This window comes from Mixophyes fleayi, chromosome 9, assembly GCF_038048845.1.
Source record: "Mixophyes fleayi isolate aMixFle1 chromosome 9, aMixFle1.hap1, whole genome shotgun sequence".
In the NCBI taxonomy this organism is placed as follows: Eukaryota; Metazoa; Chordata; class Amphibia; order Anura; family Limnodynastidae; genus Mixophyes; species Mixophyes fleayi.
This window is the reverse complement of record NC_134410.1, coordinates 119,103,480-119,117,956: the sequence shown is the minus strand read 5'-3', so window position 1 is coordinate 119,117,956 and position 14,477 is coordinate 119,103,480. Positions and strand designations below refer to the sequence as shown.

Here is a 14,477-nt window from a genome sequence, read left to right as displayed (position 1 = left end):
TCCATTTGTTCTAATTTGCTGGCTTGATCTGAATTCACTCGATATCCTGTAATTACAATATAAAACACAGCGTGTAGAGTTGGCATTAGAAAGGAAATTCACTGCCATGTGATTTAAAATACTGTGTGTTAAGTTCTGCCGTGTAGATAATTGCATTTTAGCTATTTCTTTTCAATGGGAATCTTAAAGTTTTTATTGCATATTTATCATTTAAAACAGCAGTCCCACAAAGAATGGTTATTTTTTTTCCTATAAGTAGCAAGTTAAGTACCATTTAAGCATGTATCGGATTTTTTTTTTTAATCTATCCTTCTACAAATGCATCAGATAATGTTTAGTTAACTATCCTTCTGCAAATTCTCTCCTTTTCAAAATCGTTCTTGAGGTTGCAAAAGCATGGCTGACAGACACAGGTTCACAGCTCTCAGCACATCATGCAAAGGCAGAGGGGGAGGAGGAGCGTTAGGATTTTGCCTTAAACTTTGCAGACAGAGGGACGTTCCAAAGACTTGCTACTCATTACATCATGTGACTGTGGTTGCCATGGTAGCCCATGACACTGTACAGAATACTACACCATTAAAAGTAGCCTATGGTACAAACTAAGGAAAAAATGGTAAATACCAACATGCGTGCTAAAAAGGCAAAAAAAAAAAAAAGAATTCCCTTATATTTATATATATATTTGGAAATGGTAACGTTCACATCTAGAGCACATCCAACTTTTACAAAGACTACACATTTCCAGGGCAATATCTAAAATTTGAACAACTTTATTGGCACCTCCATCGTAAAGACTAAAATAAATCCTTGCCAGGAGACATCCTTCCCATATTGTCTTCTTCAAAAACCCCACAGCACTCTCTGATTTGTATAGATTTCCGAAAAACGCATCAAGCAAACTAATCCATGGGTAGGAATTATTCTTCATACTACTTAGTAGAAAGTATCCCCCGGTAATTAAATAAAGATCATATGTACGCTACACTATGTTTGCTAGGATACCCAAAGGAAGCAAGCAAAGGATTTTTCAAAGGATGAACAAGAAATTCCATATAATGATTACGAGATGATGTGCAGTGAGTCTTGAATACCAAGTGATAATGAGCAGAAAGAAATTAAAATCATATTTGCATTTACTTAAAGGGGAAATGTACCCTATATGCCATCAGCATGTGCTCTCACATTATCTAACATTCGTATATTAAAGGGACTCTAATTTATATTAGTTGTTTGTTTTATTTGTGTGTGTGCAGGAATGTAAATGTGAAAACACAATCTTTTATGTTTTATCTTTTTATAATAACCTTTCTGTGGGAGCTGGCTGCTATGAGTGGTCCTCGGCGGTTCCATTGTTTTTTTCCCCCCTCTCTTTTTCCTAGCCATCCTCCTCTCCTTTAAAAACACTGCTGGAATGTCCAGGAGACTGCTGAATTTCTAGGAATTCTTAATGGACAGTACTCCATCCTCCCGTATCCTTACCATTTCACCTCCCCTCCTGAATCTACGGGAGTTAGATAAAGTTGGCAAGTATGTAAAAAAGTAATACTGTCTCTAGTAGGGAAGGGGGTTGCAAATAGAGGCGAGGCAGTGTGAGTATAGCACTTATACACAAGAAGGAGGTCTTATCTGAAATGATAACAAAAACAATGTTGGTGTTTCCAGTGGGATATTGAACTGCTGTTTGTAGCAGGCAACTGCGGAATGTTCAGAAAGCCATTCTGTACAAATGTTTATACACCTTTATTTTGTACTAAATTAGATAAATCATATGGGAAAGCTTATAAAATGCTGTCCGTATGCCTTGAACGTCAATGGGAGCAGCCATCATGCTGATTGAACTGACTTGATGAAAAAAAATTTCACTCATACGCAGGAGTAACCGTTTATTAATCAAGAAAAGCTCTGCAAAAAATGTTTTCAGGCTAATTATTGTTCTAGGAAAATGTCCCTTTAAGGCAACATTCAATTCATATATTCAAAATAACAGATGATCAGCTAATGAGTCACCAAATGTACTAGTGCCTACTGTTACTGGCTGGCAAGACACCTCAAGTCAACCCTATATTTTATTACTAGACGCTGAAGACACAGTGAGGAACAAAATGCTACAGTGATCGTGGAATTAATATTATCCCTTTATATAGCACCAACTTATGCCGCATCGCTGTTTAATCAGAAAGCAGCAGTGAAAGACAGGTCTTGGAGTAGCCCGTATGTTCAAGTATATTGGTGGAGAGGTAGTAGACATTGGGCTCAGTTTTAGGTTCCTGTTAGCTTCCTGCCCTCCCCCTAATTGCCATTGTGTTTCACAACAGTTGGCTAGTCAGGTCATGGCAGGAATTGTCAGAGTGTGGTTCTGGCGGATCAAGGTGTGGGTTGGGCAGATCAAGACAAACTTTGGGTGGAGTGTGGTCAAAGTTCCAATTGGGAATGTTGTCTAATATGGTCTCAGTGAACAGGAGGATTTGCACCATAATTATAAATACACCTTACACTTATTCAGCAGTTCACAAGTGGGTTGTAATATATCTTTACTGTTACCGTTATGTATTGGAAAATGTTATTTGCGTTGATGTTAGCAATGGCAAGGTTTAAATAAATAAGACTTTTTTTTAAAACTATAGTTGGAGCCTTTTTCTAACCAAACTGGTGTGTGGACTTATTTTTTGACCTTGAGATGACATTGCTGTGTCATGATTTAAAACACAGATGGATCACTCAATGTGATCCATCTGCATATTTGTGTCCAACTATTCTCAGCAATTGAGATCAGAAATCTCAGTATGCATTGGGTGTTTTCTGGTGGTATATAATCGGGGCATGTCCTGGATTCATCCAACTACTGTGGAGACTAGGGTTTTGTCAGTACCAGTGAAAAAAATGGCAAACTAGCCCCCTGTGAATCCCATTTCTGTACATACCCATATATGTGTTTTCCTTTTAACTTCAGATAATTCACTACAGGATGGTTCCATCCAAAACTGAACAAATCAGGATTTCCATGCACCTGTCCAAGACATGTTGGCGATGCCAGTTCTGAGAAGAGCGTACCTCACCACGAGCTAAGAGAGCTTTGGATGTCTGATGCATTCTAGAGAAACTCTCCTCACTCCTGCCGGATCATATAGGCTGTGCGTGGGATCGGAAGGTGAGAATTTGGATTTTTGTTTAACCTTCCAAATTCCACTCAAAATCGGAATTTTCAGTTGCTGGTAGAATCAACCTTTCAGCACTAATAATTGCAATTAGAAATGATAGTATACAGACACCTATAGAACGTGGAGGCAGCCTGTTTAGAGACTGCAAATAATATTCTTTATAATACAGATTATCAATGAAATAGAAACCAGTGACATCATAGGTGGAATCTGTGCCTAATTTGCAGCATTTACCACAGCCATTTTGTGGTGCTCAAAGGACCGCACCTGACACATTTACTTATTCACAGTGAAACTACAAATCCAGGTTCGAACGTCTTCATGTGTTCAGCAATACACAATTCATATGAGATACAAAACCTTATCTTTCTGTATACATTTGTGAATATAAACTGATATGCAGCTCCTATTAACACCAAATCATATTGGAAGCCGCACCATACATTTCAATGGAATACTGCCCCCTAGTGGTCAAGTTATCATGGAAAATGGTTTTATTCAGTATAAAGATACAACCTGCATTACCTGGTGAAAATTAGTTCAATACTATAATATATAATGTTGTGTGGTGTTAAAGCTGCTATTGCTACTGCACTGCTGGTATATACATTTTACTAACTCTCAGATTTCTGAGAGTTAGCTACCAGGAGCTAAGGAGGCTGCTTTGCGCAGTCATTTCTCCTGGGGCTTCGCGGAAAGGGAGGTGTGAGTAGGAGGGCCAATCAGAATCCGCGATCTCTTGACTGTAGTTCCTAAATGGTCTTCCAGTATACCCATCCCCTCTGGAGCATCCCTGGGTCTCAGTCGAGACTGTGGGAAAACCCCTGGGGCTCCTGCTAAGGGAATCACCAACATTATAAAATGTATGTAATATCTGGTAGAGCAGCTTTAAGTAAGACAGGTTACACTAGAAACTCTCACTTGCTCTCTGGCGGTATTCCCATTTGGTGGGTACTCTGATGTTCGTAACGTGAAGATCTTCTCTCCTGTTATCACTTTTCTAATACGAACAGGCAGCATTGTTGTCGATGTTATTCCTATTCTTGTGAATGGGAAGCTTGAAGGGGGAGTGGCTCTGACAACAGCACAAGTAGTTTGAAAATGGCCATGCCAGGCAGAATGGAGGATCTCCTGCGCTGGGCCATTACAGACATTTAGGGACCCTCTGAAACGGGATTTTGTCATAACATAGAAAAATGTTTTTGTACTTTATTTTACTTAATTCTACCCAAAACTAAACATATTTTTTTTTTTGGGGGGGGGGATTTTGTTGTAAGCGAATCCCGCTCATTTTCCTGCACATCTGTATGGGTGCGAGGTAATATAAGCGGAGATACATTTCCACAGGGTGCCTTCACGTACTGTTCCGGAGGCACTCCATGGCGCATCGCTTCCAATTGAATTCCAGCCTTAGTTTGAATGGAATCATTTTCCGTACCCTCTTTTTTTTTTCAGTTTCTCGCTGCTACCGTGAGCGATTCTCAGGGAAGTAAAAATGAAAAATGCTAATTTTCGACAAAGTAAAAGATTGCAAAATAAGCTACATTCATTTTTTTTTTTGTGTGTGTGTTTAGTTCTCCTTTGATTACTCTGCACTGGGTGTTTCATGAAGAATGTTGCAGTTTGCACTTTCTGTTGCAAATATAGATGACTTGGTCTGCATATTCCACAGCTGCAAAACAGGTGTACTGACAGCGCACCAAATTTATCACAGGTTCATCCTCTGTTGCAGGTTTTTCTTCCTTTCTAATCTGAAAGTCCCGTTCTATATTTATACCAGAATTGGAACATTAGATACACAGAAGAGACATAACGTTAAAACAGAAGAACCGGCCAGTTATGGATTAAAAAGAGAAAAAGAAGAGATAAATAGTGTACAGCGCTGCCGTGTTTAATCACCCTGAGCCATATGTTACAGTATATTCCAACTAAACGACACACAGCATTAAACTCCCATACATTACAGTGTGTATCCCACTTCCTACACCAATGTCTCAACATACACAAAATAACCAGCACATTAAGCTATGGCCTCCAGTAATTACACAAATACTCATTCACACACAACATAACAGTAGAAATACAATATAAACTTCCCACTCTAACCCACTTAATACACACCACTGGCACCCACATATATCCCTGCTACCCCCAGTCTACACTATTGTCCCTATGCACAGAACTAAAACTTTTGTACAATATAGGCTTCAATTCCTGCACTAATTCCTCCTATACATGCCATGCAACAAGCAATGGTTCCCGGACGCTCTCTCACTTACACACTGATAAACAATACTAAACCCTAATATTCCATTTAACATACCCCAACTCATCCTATAGATCAGCGATTGGGCAAACTGATACACTTCAGGGGACGCACTTTTTCCTAATCTCTGCAATTAGTTAAAACAATACATTTAATCAAACAAAGACAGACCTATCTGTAATAACATATCAACAGGCATCTTAAACAAGTGTTGCAAACTATAACAAACAAAACTGGCAATACAGCAGGAAGGAGTTGGGGGCCACAGCTGAATGCTCGGGGGGGCCCCAGTTGGATGCTCAGAGGGGCCGCCTGTTGCTCATCACTGCTGTACATCACCTTGGTAGAGTTATTTTTGCTGTCATAGGAAATAGAAGTAAAATTACTCTGTCAATGTGCATACAATGCTGGGGATTTTTGAGAAAACACTGTGCAGGATACATTATTATTTCTTTATATCTACTGAAAGACACTACAGACAGCCTCTCCAAGTCTAAAGCAGCTGACAATAGACTCACTCCAGCCGCACAGCGAAACGTCCCTATGACAAACATCTCACATTCATGGGAATGTTTTGCACGCATGATTGTGACTGTTACAAGAAGCCCTTTCTTACAGAATCAACTTGTCTTGTAGGTTTTGTTGCCCTTAAATTTCCCAATGCCAGCGGCAGCATTCCAGACCTCAGGCGATGACAGTGCCCAAGGATGATATCCTGAGAAGGGAGAGTTGTTGACATGTGCCTTGCACTGGCCGGTCTAGAGCAGTGCTTGCAAGCTGCACAGACTCCTCTGGCCTTAGAGGGGTTAAAAGCTCTTACACAGCCACTTTTCGTCTGCTCAGTAAGCAAAAAATAAAGGGACAGGCAGAAGGGGGGGAAAAAAAAGCCTTCTCTGCGAAGAAGCTATTTCCTGCCTACTGGTAAGAAAACTCTGAGCTGAGATAAATTATTCACATGACGGAAATGGGCCCTTGTTTCGGAGAGTTTCTAAATCTGGCTCCTTAATGTGCTCACTCTCTCTCTCTCTTTGTGGGTTTATCGATTCCTGCATTCTGTTGGATTCTAGACCCATCACGCACAATCCATAGGATACTGGTCTGCAAGGTCAGTCATCTTACCCTTTCACCAGGGTGACACCAGCCAACGGGGATCCCGAATTGTAGCCCATCATTTTACCTATGTAGTAATTCTGCAGAAGGTGATGTATAAACTAAATATAAAATTAAATCACAAATTATGAAGGTATCCACAGGAATATCAAATCTACAATTAGTTTCGCCTCTCTAAACATTATGGAACCATAAATGTAAGTAATTATTTCTTGTATAAATAGATTTAATGTTCATTATGTCCCACAGAGAGCAAAAGTGTTGCAGTACCCATTGAAACCCCTTGATGGCGATCATAAAATGTATTAGTCAAGCTGAGATTACTTAGTAAATTACTGTATTGTCAATATTCTATATGACAGGAACTGTGCAGGATTACAGTATATACACAACACAATAAAAATGAGCAGTAAGGACAAACTGCTTATTAAAAATGAAAATATCATCATATGAAACTGTCCTTCAGTAAAACAAAGTAATATGAATATATGGGACATTTTTAGCATAAATGCTGTATTTCTTGCTGTTTAAAGTGACCCAGGAGGGGGACTTAGAGGACCCTTAAAATAATAAAAAACAGAAAAAGAACTTTCACTAATATATAAAATAGGTCAGTGATCTTATAAAAGACTTAGATATTTGAGAAAGCTGTGATTCCTGGAGGAAGATGTTACTGCTACACACACCAGACTTCCTGAAGGACTATTGAAGGACACTGCAGTCAACTTTGATGAGACTAAAATAACTGAAAACAGAGAACAATAGCTTGCACACGGAGTCGCAGTCACTGCATACGTGCCAACTTTGTAACTCTAGTCTCCAGGAGATCCTACAGGGGAGGTCAAGAGCTGAGGAAGGGGGCAAGGTGCTACAATTGCCTCATTGCAACCTTAGGGCTGGACCAAAAAGGCCTTAAATTCACAGCTAACCGCATCTTCGAGGCCGCCATCCTGCCGCCTTCATTAGGAAGTGGTCGGGATTGGGTAGAATGGCCTGCTCTCCCGGACTTCAGGGAGAACTACCCAAATTTCAGGATCTCCCAGTCTGTTAAATACTGTAGATTTCCTTGGACAAACATTTCTTTTGGCTCCCAAAAGTCTCAATGGACACCCTTTTTAAAGGGATTAATGATCCCCCATCTCTATAGGATCGATCTTGTTCCTTTATCACCTGTTCTCTCTGCTCAAACACACAGCCTGAGGCAAGCACAAGAGGTATTTAATGAACCACAAAAGTAAATAATGTAATGTATTGTAAAGAAGCGTAGCACAAACGTTGCATTGTGATGTGATAAGCTTACATTTGCGCTGGTGCTTCTAGGGAATTTTCAGGCCAAGATGGAAGCATCTGTGGGGGTACAAGACCCACCTTACCCCTCCGTTCCTAATTCATTACAGACATTGTCAGCCAGGCAGCAGAACTTTAACTTTTAAAGGTTTTAGGAACAGTTTGTTATATATTAGAAACCGTTAACTAATAATATAATAAAATAATAATGAATCACAAAAAAAATCCCCGAAATTCGGGAGTCTCTCGAACAGTATTTAAGTTTGATAGACAGTGAGCATAGGATATTACAGCAAGGAATTTTTGTCTTATGATCATCCTTTTGTTAAATTAAATGACCAAATAAGTAAGAGCACACAATCCTCTCCCTAGATCACACTTTTCATTGCCATATTTACTCCTGCACAAGCACACCTTTTTGCAGACCAGTGTGATTTGTAGGGGTGCATCTATAATGCTGGCTATTAATATTGTATACCGTAGTTGTATATACATAGAATTAATAATTTAGCAAAAGGCAACTTTGGAATTTCTCCCGTCAAAATCTTGTGTTTGACGCAGACTTTGTTGTAATAAATCTGGTGTAAGTTGTTCAATTTCATGACAATTGCCCTTGAAGTATTGTAACATCCATCCAGTGATTTATGTAGCAGTGTGGTCTACGATTGGTAGACGAGATCTCTCTCTCTCTCTGCTGTTCAGACAGCTGTGTACTGGGACAACACTGCTGCTGAATTTGGTACTTAAAGAAGATGGAGCTCTTTAATAAGGCCACGGGGGATTTGTGATCCTCTTACACGGTTATTACAATTTTATCACTAATCCTGCGTATAAGGACACTCCGAGCCACAACAAACTCAGGGACCTTAGTAAGCACAGGGACCTGGCAGTGAGCGCAAAACCCAGACTAATGAACGCAACCGCTCCAACGCTCGCTCCACGACAGTCTCACTGCTATTTATTGTCAGCCCTTACAGAGGAAAATAGTCAACAAATAATCAGTGTTAAAATAAGCACCACATTTCTTCTCCCCTTTAAAACTCCAATATTCTATTCGTCATTGGCTAAACAGAGCGTCACCGATACTAAAATGACCGGTGGATGTAGAAACTGACCGTACAAGGATTTTTTTTTTACTAATTTCAAAGCTGCGTATTAGCAATTTAATTTACACTTTAAAAATGTTGAATTATTTTAGAGTCTTGTTTTACAGTGAACTAAAATGACTAGGTACCATTAGCGTGGCCTAGCGATGCTGCTGGTGCTGTCATCGTCCAATCACATTTACCGACTGTCCTGACGGACATCTGATAGATGCCAGGTGAGACGTTCAGATGGACTTTCTGGTCCCGCACATGCTACAAATTGCAGTCTGTGTGGGCACCTTAAATGTATACAAACTGTCAACCATCAAGTAAACAATGTTGGCAGTTGGGTTTTTCTTGTTTAACACCATCACCAAAAATTGCATACCCCTGGTCCACACACAAAGACAGTTTGGCTATTTTCAATAATATTTTCCAGACGTCATTACACATGTCCAAACGACCAGGGAACCAAATGAATATTGGATTGGAATCCAATTTTTGGCTGGTAATGCCAGAAAATTCAATGGTGATGGGTCAACCACATTAATTGGGCCCCAACCATTGAACAACAAGATCTGACCTTTTTGGTGGCCAATGTTTGCAACAGGTATATGTGCCTTAATCTGGTGTGAATGATCGATAATGTTTTTGGATTGTCTTCCTATTTAATTAGATTGCTTTGTATATTATCAGATGTACCTATGACAGGGAAGCTCCAGAAACACATCAGGTTGTCCAAATATGTTTCACTTTTTGCCATATCTGTAATTTGAATGAAGGCAGACTCTTAATAATTTATCCTCCTAAAAGCCCCTGGGCTAGATTTACTAAAAAGTCTAAAAAGGAAAAGTGGAGGTATTGCCAATAGCAACCAATCAGATTCTAGCTATCATTTATCTTGCAAATTCTATAGAATATTTAAAATCTGTTTGGTTGCTATGGGTTACACCTCCACTTTTCCTTTTTAGAAAGTTTAGTAAATCTACCCCCTGTAAAGATATCTTATTATTTCCCACACAAATGCATGGCCAAATTTAAACACCAAACGGCTGGACCATACAACCGATCATGTCTGTATTTTGGCAATTTAAAATATACTGGTCAGTACCCATGTGAAATTATTGTGCGCTGCTTCCTGGCTATTTATAAATAATCTATGATAAATTCAAAAAGAAAGTTGAATCAGTCTAAAAAATATAAAGATGGATAAAAAAACAGAACAAAAAAAAAAAAAAGATGAATTGTGGAGGTCATGGCTGACAGCTTTGATCGCCATTCTGTATTTTGACGTATTTAAACGCTTGAAATAATTTTATGTTTTTTTTATTTTAATCCCACCACATGCAAGTCTATGTACTGCAAGTCTTATGTATTGTACAAGTTTAACAAAATCATACTTGCCCCCGAATTTTAGTGACACCAGCAGGACACCCTCCCAGATCCTGATTCATTTTTTCCCCCCCGAAGTGGGTGGGGCTATTAATTGCAAATCAATTCACCATGGCCCCGCCCCTGCTGCACAATGGACATGAACATCGCTCCCCCCGCACTGGTCCCTTGGTCCTCCCCTCCAAGTTCTACTGGGAGGTTCAAAAAGTGGACAAGTACGAACAAACTCTGAGTGCCTGCTTTGCCTAGGTTGATTGCATAAAAATTGCTTGTTTATGTAAATATCTGGACTTGGCTTCCGAATCAGACCGTGTACTCATGGTTCCTTTCCTACGACCCAGCTCTCCTGTTTCTCCAGCGTTGAAGAAGCAGGGTGAACAGTAGGGTGAAAGTTTTCCATGAGTAAGCTTAACTTAGGTAACGGCGCCCCTAGTGGTAAAATTAGCATTGAAAAAAAATGATAATCTGATTTTATTTTATATTTAATAACCAAGAGCTTCCAGATATGTTCCTTTTGTCCATGTCTAAGTAGGCCTAGGAATGAGAGTGATTGGCATCTCGGGGGTTAATCGCTCTGTGTTTGCTATACTAGGGATAAGAGGATAATCTATCTGTGTTTGGGCTGAGTGCTAGATGAGCTTGCAGGTCACAACTCCCCCCCCCCCCCCCAATCCCACCATCTGTAATCCAAGCATCAGCTGATGGGTTCTGTATCCATCTGCTGGGAGGGGAGCCAGATCAGGAGGGCAAGCGAATGTGGGGGCTCGGGGGGGGGGGGTGATGAGAAGGTGAAACCTTTTTATGCATTAACTACTTTGATGCTTGTGCAGAGCTGCAATGGAACGTCAACTTATTAACAGGCCGCACTTTATAAGGCAGCGGGTACATCGGTTATAAACTAAGACAAACATCGCTCTACGACAAATCATGGAAACTGCTCATTTATGCTACAGTTACAGATGACCCACGTGTCCCCCCAAAATTACACAGAATCTTTCCTTCAAATTCTATCATTTTATTTTTTTTTAGATTCAAAGAAAGTTTCACGTCAGGGTAAATGTTGTCTGACGTTTTGTATTCATATATAAACATTTATATGAAAGGCTATATTTGATTGTTTTACATTTGGAACACATGAACAAACGTGTTGTAGCTGCAATGATGATCAGCGGGGTATCACTTCTCAGTAACCGAGGGAAAACCCCTCCAGCCAGCAGATACCATTAATGGACAGGACAGGTATAGTTTGGAATATTATGACTCTTGGACATCACAAAGGGAGGTATCAAAAGTATAATTAACCTAATAGCAGAGGGTGCAGATACTAAGGGGGGCAACAGCTGAAGAGACTTGCCTCTCCTAATTATCATCCTTTGGCATTACATGGTGGACCTTACCACATTTTGCTGTGGGAGCCAGAAATATCTAATTATGACTCTGGGAGATATAATAACCAAAGGAAATAGCACGGTGGCTCAGTAATTAGCATTTCTGCCTCACAGCACTGGGGTCATGCGTTTGATTCCCGACCATGGCCTTATCTGTGTGGAGTTTGTATGTTCTCCCCGTGCTTGTGTGGTCGGTTAATTGGCTGCTATCAAAAATTTACCCTAGTCTGTGTTTCTGTCTGTCTATCTGTGTGTTAAGGAATTTAAACTGTAAGTTCCAATTGGGCACGGACTAATGTGAGCAAGTTCTCTGTACAGCGCTGCCGAATTAGTAGCGCTATATAAATCATTGATGATGATGATAATCACAACAAGAGAATAGTCAGACAGACCAGGGTCAGAAGTCAGGAGCGGGCAGACAAAGGGCCAAGCTGAAATTGGTAAGCAGGGGCCAATATCAGGAGACAAATGACAATATAATCAAGACACAGACGCAACAAAGGAAATGCGACAAGACTGAAGTTGTAACAACACAAGGATGGGGAAGGGCCTGTTCCCCAACTACTGTCACGTTGAGCACCTAACAAAAGCAGGAAGATAAAGGACTTGGTCCCTACCTTGCTGGTAGAGGAGTGAATCGTGTAGCATAGTTTCTGGATTCTGGCTCCAGGAGAACTGTGACTATATGCTTCTTTATGTTAAGGTTGTGTAATAGGCTCTTATTGCAGTGAACCCCCTGATACTTGTTCCTTAAAAAAACTGTATTCTGTGGTGGGTATGTTGTACAATAAAGCACTGTTTTGCTTTTTCCAACTGTTTGTCTAAGTGATTTATTACCCATTAGGTGTTTTGTCAGCCTGCTATATAAGCCTGTCTACAGGCAAAAAAACAGCTGGTATGGTGAAAGAGCTCAACATTAACCCACTATCTTCACAATATGGTATAATCCATAGCAACAAATCAGATGATCCCTTTCATTAGTAGAATTACTAAAGATTTATAAAAGCTGACATATGATTGGTTGCTGTAAATTACAGCACATAATTTGTACTACGTGAGTGCCCAGTTGGTCTATTCTTATTTTTTTAATGTTCAAAAATAGGAAAACTTTATTTGTTAAAGTCCTTTATTTACATTATTCTTTGTTGTCTATGATATGGTGTCTATTAACTCAGTAAGCTATTGATGCTCACAGATAACGAGGCAATGTATAATATATGATACAGTGTACGTCCTGTGGCTTTCCTTTTTGTATACCTTATTAAACACTCTGATGTACTGCAAAACTAGAGGATGCCCACTGTGCCTACACAAGAAGTTAGTTAGGAGATACAGTTATATCCTTTATAAGTGGTGATTGATTCTTGCTATCTAAAATGAATACTATAATGCCATTGGTGCGAAAGTTTTTGTGTGAGAAATCCCCCACCAAAAATGTAAAAAAAATAAAAAAAATAAATAAAAAAAAAATCAAACCCAACTCCAAAAAACAACAAAAAAATAAAAATTACAAAAAACAAAACAAAAAACATACAAAATCCAAACACACTTATTGGCATGAGAGATGTAACGGCTACTGCAGTACCACTTATGGCTACCAGGTCAAAATGAAATACGTCCCATACGCCCATTGCCAGGTTACTAGACACTGCGGCTTATAGACCTGCTCAGGGTATGATAAACATGCGTGTATCATATGTATTCTATGCATTCATCGCAATGCAAGCTGATCATTTTTACATGGGTCTAAATAATTTAAAGGTACATTGCACCTTGGTACATCTTTATTGTATATGTTTGCACATTCCCTACTGCAACATTTACTAAATACACCACTTTATTTTTCTGGCTTCCTTATGTGCTCAGGCACTTATGTCATCATATCACTGCCCTTAGATACTACACTGTTCAGCTGTGCTCTGTGCATAGAGAATTATCATGTTCCATGTTTAAACGTAGCCCTTAATGTAGCTCTAGAATTGTATGAATCCATAAACGCCTCTTACGTGCAACCTTAAGATAAGGGTTTGCATTTTACTTGTTTAGTTCCACTTGAATTAGTTACGACAATTCTAGCAGACACCACACAGACTCTATTATGGGATTTATTTATTGCTGAAAGCGATAAGTGGAATAAGCTGGATTTTTAAAAATAAAATAAAATTGCTTATTGTCGTCATGTATCAAATTAAAATATTGCAGAGGCAGCTGAGCGATATTCAGCTCCCGTGGCGATACATGCTCGGATTGGTTAGAGTTGACTTGCCACTTTGCATGCATTAGCCACCCTGCTGGCTGGCACATGGGCAGTGGAACTCAGGGCCCAGATTTTAGGTTAAAAAAAAAAAAAAGAAATACAGTATAATAGCTAAATTTATTATAATTTTTTTTTAAAAAATTGTACACAATAAAAATGCTTTATTCAAAGAATAAAGCATGTTTAATGATTTTGTTCTGTTATCTCCAACCTGAGAATGTCAATACCAAAAAATATCTTGCAGTGGTACTAGTAAAAAGTAAGAGGTCTAGGTTTCCCCTTGCAGAGGGCTTTTCACCCTTTCATAGGCATGCCATGATAACACTTATAAGCAAAGAACATAGGATAAAAAATAAATAAATAAGGAAAATAATTGGGACATGGTCTTTGTCTTTTCCGGAGACATGGCCCCAGGTCCTGCTCTTGTGCTCATAAACTACCATCGGTCCTAAGTGCATTATTGATTGAAAGAGGTAGAAATGCCTACAAAGTAGGAAAAGTGTTGTGATGTTTAAAAGCTTGTGCGGGATG

At 39.4% G+C, this 14,477-nt stretch overlaps 1 protein-coding gene across 6 annotated transcripts in view; it reads right to left on the bottom strand.

Moving 5' to 3' along the window:
* NTNG2 (netrin G2) overlaps positions 1–14,477 on the bottom strand; it is a 74,089-nt gene that overhangs the window by 44,450 nt on the left and 15,162 nt on the right. The gene's annotated exons all lie outside the window — the stretch shown is intronic.